This window comes from Chlorocebus sabaeus, chromosome X (genome assembly GCF_047675955.1).
Source record: "Chlorocebus sabaeus isolate Y175 chromosome X, mChlSab1.0.hap1, whole genome shotgun sequence".
Classification (NCBI taxonomy): domain Eukaryota; kingdom Metazoa; phylum Chordata; class Mammalia; order Primates; family Cercopithecidae; genus Chlorocebus; species Chlorocebus sabaeus.
Window position 1 is genome coordinate 104526393 of NC_132933.1, and position 23061 is coordinate 104549453.

The 23061-nt window shown below is 44.3% G+C and overlaps 1 pseudogene; it reads left to right on the forward strand.

Annotated features, from left to right (window-relative positions):
• Positions 1 to 717: 717 nt before the first annotated feature.
• LOC119622007 (protein SSX5-like) lies at positions 718 to 8341 on the forward strand (annotated as a pseudogene).
• Positions 8342 to 23061: the final 14720 nt, after the last annotated feature.

Genomic DNA, 23061 nt, shown 5'->3' on the forward strand with positions numbered 1-23061 from the left:
TTTATTAGAGATGGTTTCCCTATGTTGGCCAGGCTGGTCTCAACCTCCTGGGCTCAAGCGATCTGCCCACCTTGGCCTCCCAAAGTGCTGAGATGGCACAGGCCTGCGTCACCACCCCCAGCTAATTTTTTGTATTTTTGGTAGACACGGGAATTTTGCTATCTTTCCCAGGCTGATCTCAACCTCCTGGGCTCAAGTGATCTGCATGCCTCAGCCTCCCAATGTGCTGGGATTACAGGCATGAGCCACAGCCCCTGGCTGAATGCTGCATCTTGAAACGTCCCACATTCTCTCTAAGTGTTGGCGGGCTCTTGCAGTCTCAGAAATTCTAGCTCTCTTCCTTCTAAAAATTTACACATCACCCAGTAATAGCCTCTAAATCTGTTCATGGTAGTCATGCTCAATTCTCTTCAGCTGAACAGAACCCCCCATCCCTCTGCCTGATCAGATCCATCACCAGAGAGACCGTGTTATCTCTGGGACTCACTTCCCTTCCTTTATTTATTGAGTGGGAGTGTCAGAACGCCTGTTTACATCTGACTTCTCCCCATGTCCTTACACAGGGACAGATAAGCCCCGGATGGAGAAATGCAGCACCTGATTCCAGGTGACTGAGTGTGGACAGCCTTCACAGATTTCTCCCTCCACAGGACCAAAGGTCCTATGGGTGGAAAGACTCAGGCTGTTTCTCTGGCAGGTCAGACTGCTCCCAGTCCCATGAATGGAGATGAAGCCTTTGCAAAGAGACCCAGGTATGATGCTAAAAACATCAGAGAAGAGAAACAAGGTGAGGTGACCTGGAGGGGGCAGAGCAGTGGTCCAGGGGACAGAGTAGGGTGACCAGGTTTCTGAGGAGGGGAGGACAGAGGTACTAGGGACAAGAAGCAGGATTTCAGGGGAGATCTGGACCCTTGGGAGCCTCCCGCCCTCGCTCTGTCATCACCTAGCATCCCTGGAGACAAGTCTGTGACCGTGCACTACATTTGGTGACTCTCAGTCCATTCTGGAAGATGGGAAGAGAGCCAGCCAGCAGCATTAAAGCCCTACTGTGTGGCAGGGGAGAAGCTAGGGTAGGTCCCCCGTGTTCTGTCAGAGGTTGGAGGGCAGATTGTCATCCCCACTTCTCAGATCCAGCACACAGGAAGCAGCTCCAGCTGAATGACAAACATGCCTAGCTGAGTCACTGCCAGAATTCGTTTTTTTCTTTTCCTAGGCTTTTGATGGTATTGCCAAATACTTCTCTAATAAAGAGTGGGAAAAGATGAAAGCCTCAGAGAAAATCATCTATGTGTACATGAAGAGAAAGTATGAGGCCATGACTAAACTAGGTAACAGAAAGTTCTAGGTACAGACAAGTCTGGGGATACATGAGCATCCCTTTTCCTGCTTTGGCTACTTCTTAGACTGCAGAAAGTACCCCCACGATTTCCTTTTGTGCAGGGAAAAATCGCAAGGCAGCTTCTGGGTGTTCTGCTCTTCCATATCGTGTCAGGGCTGAGGGCAGGGACTGGCCACAGTGGAGCTCGTACCTGGATCCTGCAGGTTTCTCTCCCATAGGCATCTGTTCTGATGAGCCCAACTGTCTCTGCGGCATTCCGGGCCTCCCCCACCCGCCCCCCGCTCCACATGCACACACCCACCCAGCCTTCCTACTCTTGGCTTGTCTCTCTCTCTCTCTCTCTCTCTCTCTCTCTCTCTCTCTCTCTCTCTCTAAGTCTGAGTCTCATTCTGTCACCTAGGCTAGAGTGCAGTAGTGCAATCATAGCTCACTGCAGCCTCGAAACCGTGGCCTCAAGCAATCCTCCTGCCTCAGCCTCCCAAAGTGCTGGTACTACAGGCATGAGCCACCATACCAGGCCTAAGCTTGTCTCTTAAGGAGTAAACATTTTGCTTCTTACTAGGTTTCAAGGTTACCTTTCCAACTTTCATGCGTAATAAAGGGGCCGTAGACTTCCAGGGGAATGATTTTGATAATGACTGTAACCACAGGAATCAGGGTGAGTAGATGGGAAGGGGCTGGAAAGGGTCTCCTGAAGCCCAACTGCTTTTCAGCTCAGATACCTGGGAAAGATCCTCAGGCGTTTGTTCCCTCATACACACAAGTGCTGAGTGAAAAAAAATTGCATGCAGAAAGTTAACTACAGAAGCCATTCACACAAAACTTAAAAACATGCAAAACAAGAATATATATTTTTATGGATAATAAGTAAATGGTAAATGTATAGAAACATGCATGTGAATAAAAAACCATCTAAGGTAACTGGCTGTAAGGGGAGGAGGGAGGGAGACAGGGATTGGTGAGAGCTGCACAGACAGCTTCAGCCGTAACTTATTGATAGTGTGTTTTGTTTTTGATTTTGAGATGCAGTTTCACGCTTGTTGCCCTGGCTGGAGTGCAATAAGGCAATCTCAGTTCACTCCAACCTTCACCTCCTGGGTTCAAGTGATTCTCCTGCCTTAGCCTCCGGGGTAGCTGAGGTTACAGGTGCCTGCCCCCACACCAAGCTGATTTTTTTTTTTGTTTTTGGTAGAGACAGGGTTTCACCATGTTGGCCAGGCTGGTCTCAAACGTCCTGACCTCAGGTGATCCACCTGCCTCAGCCTCCCAAAGTGCTGGGATTACAACTGTGAGCTACCACGCCCGGTCTGTTTGTAGTATTTCTAACATTCTGAAAAATAAATCAGACCTAACATAGCTGTGTGGTAATGTTGAGATCTGACTGGAATCAATATTATTCTGTACACTTTTCTGTGTGTTTGAAATATTTCTTTTTTAAAGGAAATGTTGTTCTTCTAAGTACTGTTAATGAATCAAAGGATAGTTAAGAAAATGTTAAAAGTGACAAAAAAAGAAAGAAACTATTAAAACTGTAGATCCACCAAAAACTTCCAGAGTTTGTTTCATTAACAGCATGTAGGTATCTGATAGGTATCTTAGGAGTAATGGTGATGAACACATTATGTAATAAAGATCACTGTTATTCTGTATTTTATCAAAACCAAATAGTCTTCTCATTCCCAAAGAACCCTGATTCTCCGTGATGAGCTGGAAAGTGAGTTTGAAAGAATGATCTCTCACCCAACACAAAGAGAGCTTTTGCACTTGTCAGTGAGCAGAGATAACACAGGGTGAAAAAAAGACAGGTTCTTGGATTGAGAGCATTGTACATTTCAGGAATATAAAGGGGACATATGTGTTTACTTCCTCTTCTGCTCTGACAGCACAATTATGAGACAAGGTCAGAATGTCCATAACGCCTTATTACTCCCCAACTAAACAGACCAGATTCTACCATCTCCCACAATCACTATAAGATACCTGAAAATTCAGTGCTTGAGTATCTGCCAAGCTTTCGACATTAAAGGAGTGTCTTTATACTGAAAATATTTCAGAGCCACTGAACTAAATAATCCATGGTTCATCACACATTTAACAGCTTAATTCACGTATCATAAGATTCACCCATTTCAAGTGTACAATGATTTTTAGTTGTTGTACATCTTGAGTGGATACAGTTCAGATTCCTAACCAATCAATTTAATTATTTGGGAAAAAGTAAAAGATATGTAATGACATAAGATGACACTGTGATGGGGTTTAACCCCCATTTGGTAAACCATGAGATGGAAAATTCTGAATTGATGCCACAGATAAATGGACCAACCATGACTAAACATAATTCAGAAGCAAATCTCAAATAACTCCTCATCAATGAGTGGACTCATAACCCTCTGCTGCAGAATGCCCTTATGCGACAGAAGTCTCTCTAGAGTTTGGAAATCTTTACCAACAAAGAAAAATTCTGATGTATTGTCTTTCTGTTGAACGTCCTCAGATGACTTTCGGCATGCTCCAGGGAATCTTCCCGAAGGTGAGTATTTCTCAAATCTAATGGACCACAGAACCTTTTTCCCTTCATGGATGTGAACACTGTTAAGAGTGGGAGAATATCAAAAATGCCCTCACTGCCTCCTTCTCCCCATGTCTATCACAACAACTGATGTAGCATCGACGGCTTGATAATACCAACAGTTGTGATACTTAATACTTCTTTTGTCTTCATAGTGATGCCAGATACTATTTTAAGCAGTTCACACGGATTAATTTATTTAATCCTTAAGAAGACCTCTATGACGTTGTTTCTATTATTATCTCCAAATAATAATGAGTCACACACTTCTGTTTTCATCCATATAAAAGCCATGTGACTTGGCGCAAATCTTCTAAGTTCTCTGAACTCCAGACTCCTGGTCCATGAAATGGAAGCAAAGAATCATAGTTCATGTTACAGATCAGAGTTATCAGCAACATAATAATAAAATGAGGCTATCCGGTACAGAGATGTTAAAGAATTTTCCTGAGGCGCAGTGGCAGGGGTAGTCTAATCTAGAACTCCAAGCCATTTAAAGCTCATTCACGTTTGCATTTGTTTATGAAGTTCAGATGTTGCTCACTAGGGCTTTACCCCATAGGGCCTGCTGGTTCTTCCACTGAGACACCCACTCTCGCAACAGGAAGGACCAGCTGGCCTCTGCTCTGTAACTGGGGCCACTCACATGGTTTAAGAGTCACTTTGACTGTTGGTGCCTCCCTACTGTGAGCTCCTTGAGGGCCTTGTCTGCCCTTGGGGCATCCGGGAAGCCCCAGTCCCAGCCCAGGGGATCCCTCGGAGGCCCCTGAATGAGTGATCCCACAAGTGCAGATTCAACTCTGGTTTAGAGGGTAAAGGGATCTGGGAGTTGGGTTGCCAGTGTGGAGACCGAATTCAAAGAAGGATTCAGAGAGGTGTTAATTGTTATTATTACTACATTTAAACAGTGTTTAGAAGCTCAGAGAGGACTTTCCCTTAGCCTATTTTACATGTATTGTTCACTATTTCATAAATAAAGGAGCTGAATAAAAAGGAGCTTAAGGACCAGGTGCGGTGGCTCACGATTGTAATCCCAGCACTTCAGGAGGCCGAGGAAGGCAGATCACAAGGTCAAGTGATTGAGACCATCCTGGCCAACATGGTGAAACCTCATCTTTACTAAAAATACAAAACTTAGTGGGACGTGATAGCACCTGCCTCTAGTCCCAGATACTCCGGAGGCTGAGGCAGGAGAATCACTTAAGCGTGGGAGTGAGGCCAGATCGTGCCACTGCACTCCATCCTGGTGACAGAGCAAGAAAAAAAAAACGTGGGTACCTCGGTAGGGTGGTATGTCATATCTGGTACTGCTTTCTGTACTGCCTAATTTCAGCAAACCATTTCTTTCCTTCTCCCTTTCCTGTATTCATCTCCCCACAACATCTTTCCCAGCAGTGTTTTGTCCCTCCCTATGTTTTTACATTTACTCTCTCAGCAACTGTCTACAAGCTTATATGGGATCCTTGTGTTTTACAGAACATCTTCCCTTTGTAGACCTTGTGGATTCTTAGAATGCTATATTTCTCCAAATCTCCTGTATACCAAACTCTTAATTACATGGAGATTTTCGCTGTTTGCAAGAATGCCAGTCTTAAAGAGTGTGAAGATAAGCATTCTAGCCCTGGAAACCCCATTCACTTAGGCCATTCCTCTCCCTTCTAACCTCCCACGTTTCTCCTAATTTAGGCAAGTGTAACTCTCCCAGCATTGTTGTGAACTTTGATTAAGGTAATGCATGTGAAGATGCTTTGTAAGCTCTAAAGCATTATAGAAATGTCACTGATACTGTTTATCTGTGACCTTCACATTATAAAGATCATGCCCAAAAAGCCAGCAGAGGAAGGAAATGATTGGAAGGGAGTGCCAGAAGCATCTGGCCCACAAAACAATGGGAACAGTTGTGTCCCCCGGGAAAAGCAAATACCTCTGAGAAGATTAACAAGACATCTGGTAAGAGGAAACAATTCGGGAACAATCCCTCTGGCTTCCCTGGCTATGTTCAGGTGTGTGGACTGGGTGTGTGGCATGGATCCCAGATAAGCCTGGGTCCAGGCTGGGCTGAGGAGCTTGCCCAGCTCCAGTTGAGATGCTAGAGATGACTTCCAGAGGCACAGGCTGGAGTTGTCATCCATATAAAAAAACCACGTGACTTGGGGCAAGTCTTCCAAATTTTCTCATTTCCAGATTCCTAGTCCATAAGATGGAAATAAAGAGTCAGAGTTCATAAATTGTTTGGAGGCGTTAAATTTAATCTAAAAAGCCTGATGATAGGAAAGGTGCTCAAGCAATTCTATCTTTGATAACCTGGGATCATGTCTTACTTAGCTCAATACGTGATACCCAATACAGGTGCACTTCAGAGATATTGCAGGTTCACTTCCAGACCACTGCAATAAAGATTTTTTTTTTTGTTTCACAGTGCATAAAAACATTAGGTATACACTATACTGTAGTCTACTAAGTGTAAAATAGTGCTATCTCTAAAAATGTGCATACTTTAATTTTAAAATAATTCATTGTATAAAAATGCTAACAATCTTCTGAGCCTTCAGTGAGTCACACTCTTTTTGCTGGTGGAGGATCTTGCCTCGGTGTTGATGGCTGCTGACTGATCAAGGTGGTGGTTGCTGAAGGTTGGAGTGGCTGTGGCAGTTCTTAAAATAACACAATGAAATTTGCAACATCGATTAGCTATCCCTTTCATGAAGCATATCTCTATAATATGTGATGCTACTGGATAGCATTTTACCCACAGTAGAACTTCTTTCAAAGTTGGAGTCAATCCTCTCTAGCTATGAAAGTCCTAGATGGCATCACCTTCCAACAGGAGGCTAGTTTATCTATATTGAAAGTCTGTTGCTTAGTGTAGCCACCTTCATCAGTGATCTTAGCTAGATCATCTGGATAAGTTGCTGCAGCTTCTCCATCAGGGTTTGCTGCTTCACCTTGCACTTTTAGGTTATGGGAATGGCTTCTTTCCTTAAACCTCATGAATCAACCTCTGCTAGCTTCACATGTTTCTTCTGCAGCTTCTTCACCTCTCTCAGCTTTCATGGACTTGTGGAGAGTTCTGGTCTTGCTCTGAATTAGACTTTGGCTTAAGGGAATGTTGTGGCTGGTTTCATGTTCCATACTGACTACCCAGACTTTCTCTATTTGAGCAGTAAGGCAGTTTTACTTTCTTATTCATGGGTTCACTGGAGTATTACTATTATTGTTTCCTTTAAGAACTTTTCCTTTGCATTATATACTATTATTTGCTTCAAGAATTTTTTTTTTTTGCATGCACAGCTTGGTCGTTTGGCGCAAGAGGCCGAGCTTTCAGCCTATCTTGGCTTTTGCATGCTTCCTCACTAAGCTTAGCCTTTTCTAGCTTCTGATTTAAAGTGAGAGACATGCAACTCTTCCTTTCATTTGAACACTTAGCGGCCATTTTAGGGTTCTTAATCGTCCTAATTTCAGTATTGCTGTGTATCAGGAAATAGGGAGGCCCAAAAAAAGGAAGAGAGACGGGGAACAGCTCCTCAGTGGAGCAGTCAGAACACACACAACATTGGTCGATTAAGTTTGTCATCTCCTATGGGTGCAGTTCCTGTTACCTGCAAAACAATTTCACACAACACTGTGATTATAGTCAATAATAACTTAAGTGTACATTTAAAAAAAAAAAAAACTAAAAGAGTGTAAATGGATTGTTTGTAACCAAGGATAAATGGTTGAGGGGATGGAGACCCTATTTTTCAAGATGTGATTATTACGCATGTCATGCCTGTGTCAAAGCATCTCACATACCCCATAAGAATATACACCTACTGTGGACCCACAAAATAAAAAACAAAAACTATTTTAAAAGACTAAAATCAACAAGAACAATTGCAATAATAACCTCAAAGCTCACTGATGACAGATCACCATAACAGATATAGCAATAATGGGAAAGTGTAAAATTGGTGAGAATTTCCAAAAAAAAAAAATTGCAGTATCTGCGAAGCACTATAAAAATGAGGTGCAATAAAGCAAGGTATGACCGCATGCCCTTAAATATGTGCTGAATGAAAGGAGGAATGGGTGAATGTTCCCGTAAGTGAAGATGTTGGGAATCTAAACCTGACAACGGAAGGAGGCAGAAGCTAAAACTTTCATTGGCATTTGGCCTGTATTGGTGTGGGTCTAAGCTGTCAGCCTCTGTAAGCCAGCAAATGTGAAAAGCTGGATGAAGAAGGCCCATGGGCACTTGGGACTGGGGAGGCATCTCCTTTTTTGGAGAAAACAGAGCCTAACACTCTCCAGCCTACCCAACCCTCATCTTCCAACTCTTCTCCATCATAGGACCCAAAAGGGGGAAACATGTCTGGACCCACAGACTGCATGAGAGAAAGCAGCTGGTGATTTATGAAGAGATCAGTGACCCTGAGGAAGATGAAGAGTAACTCCGTAAGTGAACCTTCGGCTCATTCCCCACATCCCTGCAGATGTGCTATTCTGTTATGGTACCGGTATCCCATCTTACCACTTGTTCCCCAAATCATTCTCTTCTCATAATTTTCTAGGGTACAGCATTGAGGCTAAATGAAGAGATTTCCCAGGATCTTTCTTTCCTTTTCTTTTGTTTTGAGAGGGAGTCTTGCTCTGTTGCCTAGGCTGGACTGTAGTGGTATGATCTGGGCTCACTGCAACCTCCAGCTCCCGGGTTCAAATGATGCTCCTCCCTCAGCCTCCTGAGTAGCTGGGATTAGAGGTGCAGCACACCATGCCCAGTTATTTTTTGTATTTTTAGTAGAGATGGGATTTCACAATGTTAGTCAGTCTGTTCTTGAACTCCTCACTTCGTGATCCGCACACCTCTACCTCCCAAAGTCCTGGGTTTACAGGCATGAGTCAACACACCAGAGCAATTTCCCATGCTCTTTCTACTCCCTGCCCTGTATATCCAGGGATCCTCCCTACCCAGGATGCTGTGGGCTCCCAACCCCAGGTCAGCCCTGATATGCGGGCCACACCTTCCTCTAGCCTAGGAATTGATAATCCAGACGAGGAAGTCACTGTGGTATGAGCAGATGGTTCACTTCGAGGAACCGTGGAAGGCGTGTGAAGGTCTTCAGGTAGGGCAGAATCGGAGTGTGCAGGGTCTGCAGGTTAGGAGGACTTGAGATTGAGTCGTCACGTGGTGGGAACTCACTGCCACTCATTTTCCTTCTCTCTTCTTGCCTCAGCTCAGAGATATGACACATGTCCCAGATGAGAAGCAGAGCATGGTGACCTTACACGAATATGGGCATGGCTGCAGATCCCTCGTCATCAGGTGTATAGCAAGTTTAAGCAAATGTTCACAATCGTGAAAAGTTGAGTGTCATTTTTCTTAGGGTGCCAAGAGTTCCATGTTAGTGTTTCCATTGTGTTTTCTTACAGTGTGCCATTATGTTAGATATTAGCGTTTTCATTGATGAGCAAGACATACTTAATGCATATTTTGGTTTGTGCATCCATGCACGTACATTAGAAAACAGGTATTGTCAGGTATTCTCTGCATAGACTAGCACTACCCTCCTCTCTCCCCAGATGTGTCTACTGAGGGCAGATCTGAGTGTTTAATTTCCGATTTTCTCCTCTGTATTTACACACCACACACACAGGCATGCGCGCGCACACACACACACACACACACACACTCCAAGTACCAGTATAAGCATCTCCCATATGCTTTTCCCCATTGCCATGTGTCCTGGTCAAGCCCCCCTCAATCTGTTTCCTGTTCAGCATGTACTCCCCTCCTCTGATTCCCCATATCAGTCACTGATAGTTAATAAACCTTTGCAAAAGTTCCCCAGTTGTTTGCTCCTCTCATTATTGTGCACACAGGTCTGTGCACGTGTGTGAATATTTCTTTAGGAAAGATTCTTAGAAGTGGAATTGCTGTGTCAAAGGAGTCATTTATTCAACAAAAACCTAATGAGTGCATCCTCGTGCTGAGTGCTGTTCTAGGTGATGGAGAGACATTAGGGGACAAGGCAGACAGATGTTCCTGACCACCATTCTAGAGGGGGATGTTTCCAGTTGTTGGTTTGTTTGTTTGTCTGTTTTTTCTACAGATGGGGTCTTGCTCCGTCCAGGCTGGAGTGCAGTGGCATGATCATAGCTCAATGCAGCCTTGAACTCCTGGGCTCAAGCGATCCTCCCACCTTCGTCTCCCAAAGTACTAGGATTACAGACATGAACCTCCGCGCCTGGCCTCCAGTTTTTATTTTGATAGAGACTATACACTTCAGTCCTGGAGCAGGATTCTGCAGCAGGTGGTTGGGCATCTTGGCCTTTGCTCTCTGAATGATTTTCAAGTTCAAGGGCTGGGACTGTCCATTTGGGAATATGTGGGAGGAGACACAGACGATATCGTCATCTGGGGAATGTGGAAGAATGAGAAAGATGCATGCACGGTAGACCCTGTGATGGACAGGGAATAGAAGAGTCTACTTAGTCTCCAAGCAGGGGAACAATGGTGGGAAAGTCCCCTGGACAGAAGCATGAGACTGCCCATCAAGGGTCTCACCAACCAAGGGCCTGGGGGCTGGGGTGGGGACGATGATTTGGAATGGGACAGCGCTTTCTCACAGTTACTGTTACACGGTGCAGAGGGGAAACAGATGTGGGGAAGGAAGGGCAGAGGGGAGTCTATTTTAGAACAAATAATTGTGTGTGAATGGAGGCATCAAAGCTCCATTCACACACGACGGACTTGAAACACCAGCCCCAGGTGGAGGCAGGATTGAAGCTGTTTTTCCCATTTGTGGCCTATTACCTTGGCCTCCTGGTTCTCCCCAGCCTTGGAAGGACGACACTATCATCATTATGCCTATATGATAGATGAGAGACGGAGTCCCAGACAGATGGTAGGCGTCTTGTCACAGGTCCCACAGCTGGCAGGTGCACCAGGGGCTGAGTTTGGAGCTCACTGGCTTCGGAAACATTAAGGAGGACAGGTGTGTGTGATGGAGGGAGGGAGAATTGAACAAAGCCCAGGGTTCTGTCCCCAGTCGCAAGGTAGAGGCTGTGGGTTCATTTTCCCAAGACAAGGAACCCTCAGAGAGGGAGAGTGCAGGGAGGGGGAGGCAATCGTGGTCATAGTGGGGACAGTGGGAGACAGAGATATGCAGGGTGGACAGAAGAGGGGCAGGCAAAGAAGCAGGGGAGACCCAAGGCCAAGTGTGAGCGGTCACAGCCACCAGAGGGACAGGGTGCCAGGAAGGAGGTTGTGGGGCTCCAGGAGCAGCAGAGGTTCCCCAGATGTGTGAGCATGCCCCGCCTGGCACTGCAGGAAGAGGTGGCTGCCACCCAGGTCAGTGTGGACGTACCTTTACCTGTGTCTCAGAGGAAACAAATTCTCTTTTATCCCAATATAGTTCTGTGTTACACAAATGTAACATTCCAGTCCTAGATATCGAGAGCCTTATCCTCCATGCAAATAGAGGAGAGGATTCCCTAAAACAGATACGGAAAGATTTGATTTTTTTCTTTCCTCCCTGGGAAGCTGGAATCCATAAGTTGGGTCCCCCAGCCCACAAGACAGGTGCAAAGAAGGGTGGCTGGAAGATTGTGAGTCATGACAGGGAACATTTTTCCTTAGGTTCCTTGAGTATATAAAACTCCCGACTATAAAAAAAAAAAGCCGGGCATTGGTGGTGTGTGCCTGTAGTCCCAGCTACTAGGGCAGCAGAGGCGGCAGGATCATTTGAACTTGGCAGGCAGAGATTGCAGTGAGCTGAGATTGCGCCACTGCACTCCAGCACGGGCAACAGAGACTCTATCTCTAAATAAAAAAGAAAAAGAAAAAAAAATTCACTTCACAGGCAATAGATAGTTAAAAAAGGATAATTTATGGGCAATTTCATAGGCGAGACTGATGTAAAGAAAAGAAGTATACATTTTACAGAGCTGAGCAGTTCACTGTAAAAATCACCAGAACTGCCTTTTTCTCCAAAAATACTATCCATAAGGTATTCTACTACTGGTTCTTCTAGTCCTTCTCTCTATTCCGAATCCTAAATTGTCCTTTTCCTCACTGGGATAATTTTCCTCTGCCCAGATCTGGGTCCTCCACAATACTTAACACTGTCTTCGAGTGTGTGGATTCCCATTACTTTGCTCAGGTTCCCAAGGAAACAGGCTTTGGGCCATACAGGACACCTCTAGACAGACTATACTGAGAAACCATGCTTGAAATGGTGCAGGGAGAGAGGAAAGGAGAGGGAGTTTACATACCTGGCGCTCACTCCTGGTTATTTTTCTTATTGGTCAAAATTTACCCTACAGGCACAAACTCCCCAACACTTCTAGATTGCATCATCTGCCCCTTTGGCAGCTGTCTGGGAAGCCAGATCCCATACTTTGAAGTGTAGTGTTTCATACAATCCAAAAGTGGTAGCAGAGGCTGGGTGTGGTGGCTCACCCCTGTAATCCCATCACTTTGGGAGGCCAAGGCAGGCGATCATGAGGTCAGCCGTTCGAGACGAGCCTGGCGAGCATGGTGAAACCCCGTCTCTACTAAAAATACAAAAATTAGCCCAGCATGGTGGCACGTGCCTGTAATCCCAACTACTCGGGAGGCTGAGGCAGGAGAATTACTTGACCCCGGGAGGCAGAGGTTGTAGTCAGCTGAGATCATACCAGCACTTCAGCTTGGGCGACAGAGCAAGACTCCGTCTCAAAAACAAACAAGACAAACAAACAATCAAAAAAGTGGTAACAGAAACCAGAAAGTCCAGATATGTAGCTAACTGACCTGCTTGTACAGCAGCAGCCAAGGGTGAAAACTACTCCCAGGCAAGTCCTAAGTTCACCGAGTAACTGGAGTACCCATCTGTGCTAGTCAATTGCCTTTATCTGAAGGAAAAAAAAACCTCACATCTCTATGACAAGCAGGTGCTTACAGCTTGGAGCAAGGCACCTAGGCTGAACTCCCATGGTGACAGGGAGACAGGGACATCATCTTCCTCGAGGTTCACATTTCAAAGAGATGGCTCCAAGGCCCTGAAGAAAGACATTTCTAGGGACTGGGCATGGTGGCTCACACCTGTTATCCCAACAATTTGAGAGGCTGAGGCTGGAGGATCACTTGAGGCCTGGAGTTCAAGTTCAAGACATTTCTGGGTTCTAGGGTGGCCAGAGGCTTACAGATCAAAGCAAGAATTTACAAATACGAATTTTCTCAAGGAAATGCTCTAAGGAAAGTGAAATGGGGAAAGGTCTCTTCTTGGCCTTTTGGCAACAGGAAAAACTCAATTTTATGTTTAGTTACCCTTACAATTTCCCCCTATTGTTATTCTTTTATAGTAACACTGCAATTTTCTAATTGTCTCCACTGCGTTTCTATCTTTCTCTGGGTAGTTTACAGCCACCTAGATATCCAACAAGTCCATAGTAAGATGCAAAGAAAATCAATTATCAAGATTATAATAGAATAATTTTTTGGGGGGTGACGGAGTTGCACTCTTATTGCCCAGGTTGCAGTGCAATGGTGTGATGTCAGCTCACTGCAACCTCTGTCTCCTGAGTTCAAGTGATTCTCCTGCCTCAGCCTCCCGCGTAGCTGGGATTACAGGTATGGGCCACCCGGCCCAGCTAATTTTGTACTTTTTGTAGAGATGGTGTTTCACCATGTTAGCCAGGCTGGTCTTGAACTCCTCACCCCAGGTGATCCACCCACTTTGGCTTCCCAAAGTGTTAGGATTACAGATGTGAGCCACCATGTCCATCCTAGAATGAGTTTTTAAATTCAGTATAATACTCACCTTGTCAGAGGGCAGGGCGACCTTTAAACACATCATACTGGTTGATTGTGTCAAAGTCAAAATAAATTATAGAGACAAATCCCTAAATCAAATGCTCTACTCGGGAATCACAAAATTGCAATTCAGGGCATACACACGGACTAGGGTGGTTTTCAGTATGCCCAACAAACAAAGATAAGTTGGAAGTTTTATTAGAAAGAAAAATGTTACATATTGTTTTGAAATGAGGCTCATTGGCCCTGGAGAAGTTGGTTCATTCGCATAATCAGCTTTCACATTCCCTCTTTTGATCAACATCTTTCTTTGAAAACCTCACTGATCAGCCATCTTAAAGTGAGGCTTCATTGTCACTCCATGCCAGGATGGACCTGGGCCGGTTGTCTTTGTCCCATGTCAAGGGAAAGGTAAGGGAGTCAATATCAGGGACATGCGCCACATTTGAGGCCCAAAGAGGCCAGAAGGAAAAAACAAAATCAGGTATGTTTGTCTGGAGTTCAGCATCAAGTTCCATCTTGTTAGTTTCATCTGTATTAGCAATCATCTTGACACCCTGGGCTATCATTATCCTGTTGGGAGAACTGGCTTAACAAATATTAGACAGGCAACAAGAACGGAGCTCAAAGATCATAATACCAAAATAATTAGCAATTGTTTTATTTTATTTTATTTTATTTTATTTTATTTTATTTTATTGCGATGGATTCTTGCTCTGTCACCCAGGATGAAGCGCAGTGGTGTGATCCCGGCTCACTGCAACCTCCACCTCCTTGGTTCAAGAGAATCTCCTGCCTCAGCCTCTTAAGTAGCAGAGATTACAGGTGCTTACCATCACGTCCGGCTCATTTTTGTATTTTCAGTGGAGACAGGATTTCACCATGTCGGCCAGGCTGGTTTCTAACTCCTGACCTCAAGTGATCTGCCCGCCTTGCCATCCGAAAGTGCTGGGATTACAGGCATGAGCTACTGCACCCAGCTATAATTAGCAGTAGTATAATAAATTTAGTTTGTACAATGGTTTTGAACCAAGATCCCAAGACAAATCAAAACACTATGGGGGAATTGAACGAGACCTCTTGTAGTCTTTGAGTAGCATTTTAGGACTGGGTTGAATTAAAGCAGAGTGCCAACTCTATAAAAGGGAGCACTAGGTGAAGTAAAGGATTTGGGGGTCAGGTTCTCTCAAGTGAAAAATGTAGACATTAAGGGGGTAAGAGTCTCATTATGATATGAAGAATTATTCTGATGTCTTGGGAAAAGCTGTCCACAGTGTGGAAACATCAACTTCTCATCCTGATTTGTGATTGGAATGTCTCTGGTTATGGCATTGGACAGTTTGGTGAACTTTTTGTGTGGTCCATACCTCAGGCACGAGACTTGTTCCTTAAAATTTATGCACTTTGGCTGGGCGCGGTGGTTCATGCCTGTAATCCCAGCACTTTTGGATGCCAGGGTGGGCGGATCACGAGGTCAAGAGGTCCAGACTGTCCTGGGTAACACGATGGAACCCCGCCTCTACTAAAAACACAAAAAATTAACTGAGGATAGTGTCACATGCCTGTGGTCCCAGCTACTCGGGAGGTTGAGGCAGAAGAATCGTGTGAACCCGGGAAGCGGAGGTTGCAGTGAGCCAAGATCTTGCCACTGCACTCCAGCCTTGGCAACAGAGCAAGACTCTGTCTCAAAAAAAAAAAAAAAAAAAAAAAAAAAAAAAAAAAAAAAAATGCAGTTTTATCTTATTGTATTTGTAAACTAAAAATAACATCCTAAGCACCCCCACTCCCCCTTAACCATCTGAATGGACTCCCTCCTCAGCCAAGGCTCTTTTAAAATTAACCTGAGAGACTGTTTTAGGCCATGACAGTACTTGTGGGTCAGACATGCCTTATTATACCTCTCTGGCATCAACATCAACACAGACTTAAATCTCATAAGAAACATGTTACAACCTATTCTCTCTGAAGCCTACTCCCTGAAGGCTTCTTCTGCAAATAAGAACTTAGGTCACCACAATCCTCTATCTTAACCCAGGCATTCCTTTTGGTTGATGCTAGACATTTTTGTTTGTTTGTTTGTTTTTGTTTTGAGGCAGAGTCTAGATCTGTTGCCCAGGCTGGAGTAAAATGGTGCATTCTTGGCTCACTGTAACCTCTACCGCCCAGATTCAAGGAATTCTCCTGTCTCAGCCTCCTGAGTAGCTGGGATTATAGGCGCCCACCACCACACCTGGCTAATTTTTTTGTATCTTTAATAGAGACAGGGTGTCACCATGTTGGCCAGGCTGGTCTCAAACTCCTGACTTCAGGTGATTCACCGGCCTCAGCCTCCCAAAGTGCTGACATTACAGGCGTGAGCCACCATGCCCGGCCCATCCTAGGCTTTTAGCTAAACCCAACCAATTGTCAACCAGAAAATGTTTAAATCTACCTATACACTGGTAGCTCCTGCTTTGCGTTGTCCTGCCTTTCTAGACCAAACCAAAGTACTACTTAAAAGTATTTGACTGAGTCTCCACAAAATGTATAAAACCAAGTTGCACCTCGACCTCCTTGGGGAACTCAGGACCTCCTGAGGCCGAGTCATGGGCCATGGCCACTCCTATTTGGCTCAGAATAAATCTCTTCCAATGTTTTCCAGAGTTTGACGTTTTTCATCAGCAAACTTCAGGAACAGAGCAGTTTCTGTTTTTAGTAATTTTACTGGAAAAATTGGATCTAGTCTAGTCTATATGTAGATAACAACAACTCAGCCGGGCGGAGTGGCTCACGCCTGTAACCCCACCACTTTGGGAGGCTGAGGTGAGTGGATCACGAGGTCAAGAGATCGAGATCATCTTGGCCAAAGTGGTGAAATACCGTCTCTACTAAAAATACAAAAATTAGCTGAGCATGGTGGAATGCACCTGTAGTCCCAGCTACTCGGGAGGCTGAGGCAGGAAAATCGCTTGAACCCGGGAGACCGAGGTTGCAGCGAGCTGAGATCCTGCCACTGCACTCCTGCCTGGTGACAGAGCAAGACTCTGTCAAACACACACACACACACACACACACACACACACACACACACACACAAAACAAGCAAACAAAAAAACAAGAACTAGAAAAATGCAGACAGCTATAATCTAATAACTGGTCCATTAGAGCTTTTTTTTAGCAACATAATTTTTCTCTATATATTGATCACTTAGGTATCTCAGACTTTAAAACCTCTTGAGGATAGAAAGTGAAACCAAGGCCGACTTTAGATTTCACCTACATTCTCAACGTTCCTTGGCCTGCCAGAAAGTGACCGTTTTTATTCACCCACTGTAAAGCTAAAAACACTTGAGTCAGGCATTCCATGCATTTTGATGAAAGCCTTGGTAATATAATGTTTGTTTTTTTTTTTCTTTTTGAGACAGGGTCTTGCTCTGTCACCCAGGCTGGTATGCAGTGGTGAGATGTCAGCTCACTGCAGCCTCCACCTCCTGGGTTCAAGCAATTTTCCTGCATCAGCCTCCTGAGTAGCCAGGATTACAGATGTGCACCACCACACCATGCTACATTTTTTAATATTTTTAGTAGAGATGTGGTTTCACCATGTTGGCCAGGCTGGTCTCAAACTCCTGACCTCAGATGACCCACATGCATCACCCTCCCAAAGTGCTGGGATTACAGGTGTGAGCCACCAGGCCTGGCCCTATAACCAATGTTTTAAATTATATCCATCTATAAAGAGACAGCGGATTTTTTTTTCTTGTTGAAAAAAAAAATGGGCCTGGTGCAATGGCTCACACCTATAATCCCAGAACTTTGGGAGACCACTTGAGACCAGGAGTTCAAAGTCAGCCTGGGCAACATAACTAGACTCCCATCTCTGGAAAAAGAAAAGAAGAAAAAGAAAAAGGAAAAGGAAAGAAAGAAAGAAGGAAAGAAGGAAAGAAAGAAAGAAAGAAAGAAAGAAAGAAAGAAAGAAAGAAAGAAAGAAAGAAAGAAAGAAAGAAGAAAGAAGGAAAGAAAGGAAGAAAGGAAGAAAGAAAGAAAGAAAGAAAGAAAGAAAGAAAGAAAGAAAGAAAGAAAGAAAGAAAGAAAGAAAGAAAGAAAGAAAGAAGTATGATTTTATTACCACCTGCATGAGGTGGTAGGTGTGCTTGACAGAATAGAAGAGACGAAAGGAGGGGAGGAGAGGGGAGGGCAGGGGAGGGGAGTGGTAGGAGGCACGGGGGCAGAGGGAGTGGGGAGCTGCAGGCAGGAGGGGATGGTCTTATTACTACCTGCAGGCAGGGCCTGCATGAGGTGGTGGATGTGCTGGGCCCAGGGTATGTGTGGGCTATGAGGAGCTGGTGATGGCAAGGCTGGAGGAAATGCGGTGGCTTTGGAAACCAGGCCCAAGGGATCCTCAGATCTGCTTCTTGGAATGGGCAGCCTTGAGAAAAGAGTCATGGTAAACCACAGTCATGCCATCCATCAGATGCAGAAATTCTTGGAGATCTAACTGCCCATCACTAGCGAGGTCCAGTTTCTTCATCATGTGATCAAGGACACTGGGGCCCTCTGGTTCTTTGTGAAGGCATCCAGTTCTCTATTCATGAAGCTTGGGAACTCCGTCTTGGAGTGAATGCTATTGTAACCATCCTTTCGAGCCTATTTCTGGAAAACAGCAATCAGGGACTCTCTGTAGGGCTGGAGATTTTTGCCATTTTGGAGTTGAATGAGGCACCAAGAGCAGGTTTTTACTGGACCTGTGTAAATAACCATATTGCCATAAGAATATTTCCAAATAGTTTTTGAATTCTGGAGGAATTGAGCAGAAAGAAAAAGCAAACCTTTCCATATTAGTTTACAAAAGTATACTTTACCAAATTGTTATATACTATAGATAGTTTAACAGAGATAATTTTCTCTTTTTTTTCATTCTTTTGAGAAAGGGTCGTGCCCTGTTGCACGGGCTGATGGCAGTTGTGCAAACACAGTTCCCTGCAACCTCTGCCTCCTGGCTCAAGTGATCCTCCCACCTCGGCCTCCCAAATAACTGGGACCACAGGCGCACGCCACCATGCCTAGCTAACTTTTCTGTATTTCTTTTTTGGTAGAGACAGGGTTTTTCCATGTTCCCCAGACTGGTCTTGAACTCCTGGGCTCAAGCAATCTTCCTGCCTTGGCTTCCAAAGTGAGCCACCACACCCCACCTGAACATTTTATTAAATGTGGAAAACCAAACATTTAAGTAAAAATCAGAGTTTTTTTTTTTCTTAATTTCTTTTAGAAACCAGGTCTCCTATGGTGCCCAGGTTGGTCTTGAACTCCTGCACCCCAGGGATCCTCCTGTCTCAGCCTCTGAGAGCACTGGGATTACAGGTGTAAGCCACTGTGTCCAACCCAAGAATAAATAAAGGTCATAAAAACATTATCAGTTGTTTAGCCTCATGTAATTAATTTTTGTTCTGCTTGATCTTGATCATCAGTTGCATGAAACCATCAGTTTTCATTAGAGTTTTGAAAAATTATTTAGTTCATGGATCTGAATGTTATTACAAATCTATATTCCAAAGTACTTGTTAAAATGTTTTTTATGAATCTGATTCTGGATGCTTTTATAGAAGAATCAGCATTGTAGATGATACAGCTTAGAATAGTAATGATTAAGATCTGATGAAAGGTCCAAATTGCGAAAAAATTCAGTTATTTCTATTATATAGAGCATTTTAAGATGACAACCAGAATCATGACTGATAGCATCACACCAGGACCATCAGACCTCTGTAAATTTTATATGATCTTCAGAACATTAACAACAATAACATATCTATATAAATGTAAACAGCAATTAGTGTTATTGTATTATTTGATATTGCTTTTCATATAATCTAACATATGAAATAAGCCTAATGAGAGACACATTCACTGAGGCTCTCCAGGGGCCTCACTGGTAAATCTCAAAGTCAATTTCATGTTAAAAAGACTTGAATTAGAATTTGATTAGTTTGTTCATCAGCAGTAGATAAATTTGAAAAGAAGTAGATTTGGGGGAAGTTTGTCAAAGACGTTAAAAGACTCAAAACATTTGTTCAAAACAGGATCACGGGTCACTGTGGAAATAAGTCACTCATTTAACCAGAATGGTAGTCAACAGACTTCAAAAGCAATACAGAAAGTTACATGGACTTAAAAACTTAACCCGTTCAAAGCTCAGTTTTCCTTAGCAAGAAGAAACCTAATTAGTAGGCCAGGCACGTTGGCTCACGCCTGGAATCCCAGCACTTTGGGAGGCCGAGGCAGATGGGTCACCAGGCCAGAAGTACAAGACCAGGCTGAGCAACATGGCAAAACTCCTCTTAAAAAAGGACATAAAATTAACTGGGCCTGGTGTCCCGCACCTGTGGTCCCAGCTACTGGAGGCACAAGAATTGATTGATCCCGGGAGACGGAGGTTGCAGTGAAACCGAGATCCTGCCCATTGCACTCCAGCCTAGGCGACACAGGGAAACTCCGTCTCAAAACAAAAATGAAACAAAACAAAACCCTAGGATCAACAGAAAGGAATGTCAGGGTTAAGATAAAGGATTGTGAAAATCCAAGTTCTTACTTGCAGAGGAAGCCCTCAGGTATTAGGCTACAGAGAGATTAAGTTGTAATGCGTTTCTTTCTTTTATTTTTTTTCTTTTTTCTTCAGATGGAGCCTTGCTCTGTTGCCCAGGCCAGAGTGCAGTGGCGCGATCTCAGGTCACTGCAACCTCTGCCTCCTGGGTTCAAGTGATTCTCCTGTCTCAGCCTCCTGAGTAGCTGGGATTACAGGCGCCTGCCACCGCACCCAGCTAACTTTTGTATTTTTAGTAGAGACGGAGTGTCACCACATTGGTCAGGCTGGTCTCGTACTCCTGACTTCAGGTAATCAACTGCCTCGGCCTCCCAAAATGCTCAGATTATAGTCATGAGCAACCGTACCCGGCCATAACATGTTTCTTATCAGACTTCAAGTCTGTGTTGATGTTGATGCCAGAGAGGTATAATGAGGCATGTCTGACCCTCACTTCCTGTCATGGCCTCAAACCCTCTCTCAGGTTAAATTTTAAAAGAGCCCTGGCTGAGGAAGAAGTCCATTCAGATTGTTGCAGTGGGACAGGGGTCAGGATTTTATTTTTGATTTATAAGTCCTATAAGATAAAAGTGCATAAATTTTAAGGAACAAGTCTCAGGCCTGACGTATGGACCACGCAAAGAGTTCTCCAAACTGTTCAATGCCATAACCAGAGACATTCAAACAACAAATCAGGATGAGAAGTTGATGTCTCCACACTGTAGACAGCTTTTCCCAAGACACCAGAATAAGTCTTCACAACATAATGGGACTCTAATCCCCTGAATGTCTAATTTTTCACTTGACAGACCCTGACTCCCAAATCCTATAATTCACTTAGTGGTCCCTTTTATAGAGTTGGCACTCTGTTTTAATTTAACCCAATTCTAAAATGCTAGTCAAAAACTACAAGAGGTCTCATTCAATTCCCCCATAGGTTTTTGATTTGTTTAGCTGGTGGTCCTTAGTCTTGGGATCTTGGTTCAAAACCATTGTACAGACTAAATTTATTATGATATTACTAGTTATACCCGGGTGCAGTGGCTCACGCCTGTAATCCCATCTCTTTGGGATGCCAAGGCAGGTGGGTCACTTGAGGTCACGAGTTCTAGGCCAGCCTGGACAACATGGTGAAACCCCATCTCTACTGAAAATACAAAAATTAGCCGGGCGTGGTGGTGAGCACCTGTAATCCCAGTTACCCGAGAGGTTGAGGCAGGAGAATCACTTGTATTCAGGAGACAGAGATTGCAGTGAGCCGACATTGCGCCACTGCACTTCAGGCTGGGCAAAAAGAGCGAAACTCTGTCCCGAAAAAAAAAGAAAAGCATTCTATTATAATGTTGATAATCGCTTTGCTTTGCGTCTTACTAAGGACTTGTTGGATATTTACGGGACGGTAAACTACCCAGAGAAAGATAGAAACAGCAGTGGAGATAATTAGAAAACTGCAATGTTACTATGAAAGAATAACAATAGGGGGAAATTGTAAGGGTAACTAAACATAAAATTGAGTTTTTCCTGTTGCCTAAAGGTCAAGAAGAGACCTTTCCCCATTTCACTTTCCTTACAGCATTTCCTTGAGAAAAATTGTATTTGTAAATTCTTCCTTTGATATGTAAGCCTCTGTCCACCGTAGAACCCAGGAATGTCTTGAACTTGAACTCCAGGCCTCAAGTGATCCTCCAGCCTCAGCCTCCCAAAGCGTTGGGATTACAGGCGTGAGCCACTATGCCCGTCCCCTAGGAATGTCTTCAGGGCCTTGGAGCCATCTCTTTGAAATGTGAACCTCGAGGAAGATGATGTCCCTGTCTCCCTGTCAGCAGGGGAGTCTAGCCTAGGTGACTTGCTCCAAACTGTAAGCACCTGCTTGTCATAGAGATGTGAGTTTTATTTTTCCTTCACATAGAGGCAGTTAACTAGCACAGATGGGTACTCCAGTTACTCGGTGAACTTAGGACATGCCTGGGAGTATTTAGTTTTCACCCTTGGTTGCTGCTGTACAACCAGGCCAGTTAGCTACATACCTGGACTTTCTGGTTTCTGTACCACTTTTTATTTTTTGTTTGTTTGGCTTTTTTGTTTGTTTGTTTGTTTTTGAGAGGGAGTCTCCCTCTGTTGCCCAGGCTGGAGTGTAGTGGTGTGATCTCAGCTCATTTCAACCTCCACCTCCCTGGTTCAAGCGATACTCCTACCTCAGCCCACCAAGTAGCTGGGATTACAAGCACGGCCACCATGCCTAGCTAAATTTGTATTTTTAGTAGAGATGGGGTTTCACCATGCTCGCCAGGCTAGTCTCGAACTCCTGACCTCATGATCTGCCTGTCTTGGCTTCGCAAAGTGCTAGGATTAGAGGTGTGAGCCACCACACCTCGCCTCTACTACCAGTTTTGGATTGTATGAAACACTACACTCCAAAGTGTGGGATGTGGCTTCCCAGACAGCTGCCAAAGGGGCAGGTGATGCAATCTAGAAGTGTGGAGGAGTTTGTGCCGGTGGGGTAAATTTTGACCAATAAGAAAAAGAACCAGGAGTGAGAGCCAGGTACGTAAATTCCCTCTCCTCTCCCCATGCACTGTTCCAAGCATGGTTTCTCAGTGTAGTCTGTCTAGAGGTGTCCTGTATGGCCCAAAGCCTGTTTCTTTGGGAACCTGAGCCAAAGTAATGGGAATTCACACACTCGAAGACAGTGCTAAGTATTGCGGAGGACCGAGATCTGGGCAGAGGATAATTACCCCAATAAGGAAAAGGACAATTTGAGGATTTGGAATAGAGGGAAAGACTAGAAGACCCAGTAGTAGAATAGCTTATGGGTA